Source organism: Juglans microcarpa x Juglans regia, chromosome 6D, assembly GCF_004785595.1.
Source record: "Juglans microcarpa x Juglans regia isolate MS1-56 chromosome 6D, Jm3101_v1.0, whole genome shotgun sequence".
Taxonomy (NCBI): domain Eukaryota; kingdom Viridiplantae; phylum Streptophyta; class Magnoliopsida; order Fagales; family Juglandaceae; genus Juglans; species Juglans microcarpa x Juglans regia.
The window spans coordinates 23,194,949-23,199,348 of NC_054604.1; the positions used below are offsets into that span (position 1 = coordinate 23,194,949).

At 38.0% G+C, this 4,400-nt stretch overlaps 1 pseudogene; it reads right to left on the minus strand.

Moving 5' to 3' along the window:
* Positions 1–1,098: 1,098 nt before the first annotated feature.
* On the minus strand, positions 1,099–3,215 carry LOC121235260 (annotated as a pseudogene).
* Positions 3,216–4,400: the final 1,185 nt, after the last annotated feature.

Genomic DNA, 4,400 nt, shown 5'->3' on the forward strand with positions numbered 1-4,400 from the left:
TATACTAACTAATATGTCAATAAACATGCTTAAATTTTGGCCATTAATCAAGATATATAGAGAAATTAAAGGAGATCGAAGAAGAAAGAAAACAATATTATATGGTATACATTTGATAAGAAGCTGTGAAAATTTAACAAAGACAAGAAACATTATAATGGAGTAGTGGTACTACTTAATAATTTATAATTAATTAGCATTATACATTTTGAGAATTAATGTTTGGATTTTAGTTGAAGAAAATAAGAGTGATGTTAAAACTTAAAAGTGAATTTAATTGGCTTGGATCATCATCGATACATTATATATATATATATAGTACTGCTCGACCCCATCCAACATCGGCTCATGATATATATCATAGTATGATCATATATATTTATTGAGTCGTAGCTAGCAACCCTTATATTAATCATGTTTACCAATTTTATATTTCTTAATTAATTATGAGGTGATCTGCCTCAGCACCCTTGTTATTTTTGTCATTTTTATGATCATCTTAATTTCTCCTTCATATATTTATTTATTTAAAACTACTCAATTTTAAACAATAATATTATTTGATATTCGTATTTTTTTAAAGACTTTTACGAAACTTGTCTAAATTAATGGAGGGAGTGCCCGGGTGGACATCAGCACCTAGATGGCGATCGAGAGGTCTCTATTAACGCATAAGGGAGGTGGGATCTTATCAGCCCCGATGGGTTAATTAATTGCAGAGACAATATCATGTCTTTTAATTAAATCAAGAATAATAAAACTATAATTTCAAATACTCATGATCTTTATGGCTATACTCAGAACATGCATTATTGCAGAAAATGTACCCTACGAGACTCGGAAAAATAAAATAAAATAAAATACGGATGCACCAACTAATTATCAAATAAAAGAATTTATAGTTTGAATTAAATTCAAAGGATAAAAAATAAAAATAAAAATGCAAAAAGCAATGCCACTACCCATGTGGCCATTTACATTAGGTATTTCCCACTCCAATATGTGGGAGGGGAACCAAAAAAAAAAAAACAATAGTAGTTGGTAAGTCTTATTATGCTCAATATTATTTAATTTTCTTCTTTGTTTCGAGAAAGAAAAGAAAAAATAAAGAAGAAAAAGCCGGCACTCATCTGGTTGGGCCTGGGCTATATTGATGGGCTTGGGCCCATTAAGAGAGGTATACTTCAATGCTTGAACTTCTCAGGCTAAGACAAAGAGGGCATCCTTGAGCCACTTGGTCACACTCCGGACAGATGCACAAATGCCGACAAGGCAACAGTACCACCGACGCCACACGTTTCCGACACGCTTTGCATCTCGGCCCCGATACAACCACTCGTTCCGGGTCTATATACGCCGACTCGGCGTCCTCCACCTGGTGCCCCTCTACACCCCCGCGGCGCTCCCTAGTGGATCCTCCATCATCCTGCTATCATGTGCTCCTCCTCCGGTGGTCATTATAGCCTTCTGGAGCTGGGCCTGCAGAGACGCCGCCGTTGCCTCCTGGGCACGGGCCTTGGCCTGCCAAACCTGCGCCTCCACGCTAAGTTGCGCCGCACGTGCCTCCAACTCGGCGTTCCTGCGCGTGGCCTTCTCCACCTCGACCTCCTTCTCTCGCAACCTCCGGGCCACCGACCCCTCCGCTGCGCTCAGCAGGGTACGATAGTGCCTCTGCCTTTTCTCTGCTAATGTGCGCCGCAGTTGCTCTCCCTGTAAAACCGGTTCCCAGGAACGGAAGAAAATAAAAACATGCACCTTTAAACACCAAGAAAATTCTTAACAAAAAGGAAAAAAAAAAATCGCAAACCTATATCGGCAAACGCGAAAATTGAATACCTGGGCTTCAAGGAATTGCTCGATTTCGTCCCGCTGATGTCTGATTTGGGTTGCAAAATCTTCTGCTATCAGAGATAGGAAAGGAGATGATGAGTGGCAAACATTTTGCTGTTGCTGGTGTTGTAATTGCTGTCTCTGCTGTTGGTGTTGCTGCTGTTGTTGTTGGTCTCCGAAGGACAAGCGGAGGCCGGTGGAGACCACATTGGGCTGGTGGGTGTTGTTGTTGTGGAGCTGAGAGAGGTCTATAAGCTGAGAAGGTTGAGATTGCAAAGAGAACATTGGATTGATTGGAGCTGATGAAGATACCCCAGTAGTTTGTACAACTTCTCTTGCTCTCTTGCGCGGATTATTACCAGTCCCAACTGTGATTTAAGCACAAAGACAGCCCATTTTATGAGGTTCATGTTTCTCGGATTAATCGAAGCCTTGAATTGGCTTCCATAGCATAGGAACTCGATTGGGTGGCCAAAAAACTTCGATAAAAATAAAAAATAAAAAAAAATAAAAAAAAAAAAAAGAACCGAAAAAAAGTGTACCTCCATTATTGATCAGTAACATGTGTGATTGATCAAGGAATCCTCCTAGTTGTGGTTGTAATGAATAGTCATGACCTTCTTGTCCGTTTCTGCAAATTGGCAATACAAAAGAAAGGAGTTAGGAAACCGAAGGAAGCAGAGGAGTTAGAGGTGGATACAGAGGGAGATGATGGCAAACCTGTTTAGGAGGAGGATATTGGAAGGGTATTGAGCCTGGACGGCCATAAGAGGTTAATGTAGAAGAGATGATAATTGAATGATAAGAGAAGGTGAAGAGCCAATTGGGGGAGGAGAAGGGATGGGATATGTATGAATAAGAGGGAGGCAAGGCAAGGGATATATGAGGGGGGTGGATATTAAGGGAGGGTGGTATGGGAGCAATGTGAAGGGACAAGCAATAAACGCTAGCACATAAGAAGCATGAAAGAGAAGGAAGATGCTTCCCCCAAAGACAAGGCGGACTCTTCAATGAGAAAATTTTTGAAAAAAGAAAAAAAAAAAAAAACTTGGGAAAGATACAGAGAGAGAGAGAGAGAGTTGGGAATCAAAATGAATATGAGATGGAAATTATGTCTGTTGAGAGGCCACCACCACCACCAACATCAACACCACCATCCTTACCATTCTTCTCATCTCTCTCTCTCTCTCTCTGTTGCGCTTTGTTTTTACCTACTTTTCTTTCTCTAATGTTTGCCTTGTTTTGCTATATATGCTTGTGGGACTATTATTTCTTTCTCTCTATATATATGGGAGGATTTAGAGAGAGAGAGAGAGAATAGGGGAGGGGAAGAGATAGATGCGATTGAAACGAATCAGTCCAAGAGAGAGACACCTTATTCCGCTCTTTTCTTTCTCTTTACTTTCTTTCTTTACCTTTGCTTCTTCCTCTTCTTCTTCCTCCTAGCGTGGGGTTGGCTTTTCTTCAGGATTAGTCGTCCTCCCTGTTCCTTATCACCAACACAATACCAATATTATTCACTTAAATTGCCAATTCTAATCATTAACTTTTCCTAAAAAGAATAACTGGCCGATAGATTAATAAACAAAATTAATATATATATATAAATATATATATATATATATATATATATTATAATGGATAACAGATCACAGATGTGAAGATCAAGTGAATGAATGAATGATGGTGGTAGAGGCCCTTTGTTGAATGTGGGTGAGGTATTGGTGTGGACTGCGTGTTTAGATGATGGGGTTATGCGTGTTGGTCTCTCTGCCACTGCCGCTGGGATTCATTGTTTTTTTTATATGGCCCATGCGTCTCTCGCCAGCTTTGCCCCCCGTCTCTATCTCTCTTTTCTTTTTCCTTGTGTATATATATATCACTCTATATATATACATCTTTTATTAAAGAAATTAATACATGAGGGCATAATTTTAAAGAACTACATATATACGCACTGGACATTTTTTGTGAACATTATTAATTATGTACGTAGTATTAACGCCATTGTTGGTACGTAGATGATAATTTTCATGTGGAAGATCTTTGAATACTTTCACATTCACTTGGTTTTGAAGATTCAAACTGACCAACGTGCAGCTATATATATATATATATATATATATATATACATATATACATATATATATTAATATTAATATTCCTTATATATGATCGAGCTTAGAAATTACAGATCATGATGGATCATAATATAATTATTTACGGCCTCCAACCTAATAAATGCGTAGTGGTTGGCATGGCTGAGTTAATCCCTATCTTTTCCCTTTTTATGAAGTTTGAATATTGTGAGATAAAGAAGTCATAGTTTTGACAAATTAAGGGATCAGAATAATTTTTTCTTTTAATTCCATAATGATCATTACAGCGAAGATATTATAAGCTAGCAATGTCGACAGATATTAGAGCAATTGGCTTAGTACCAATGCCAGCTTATATATATATATAGAAATTAAGGAGTGATCGATCGAAAGGAGTACGTACGTACTCATGCATGTCCTAAAATTCAAAGCTTAATTTCCTTTATAATTACATCAGTAAAAAAAAAAAAA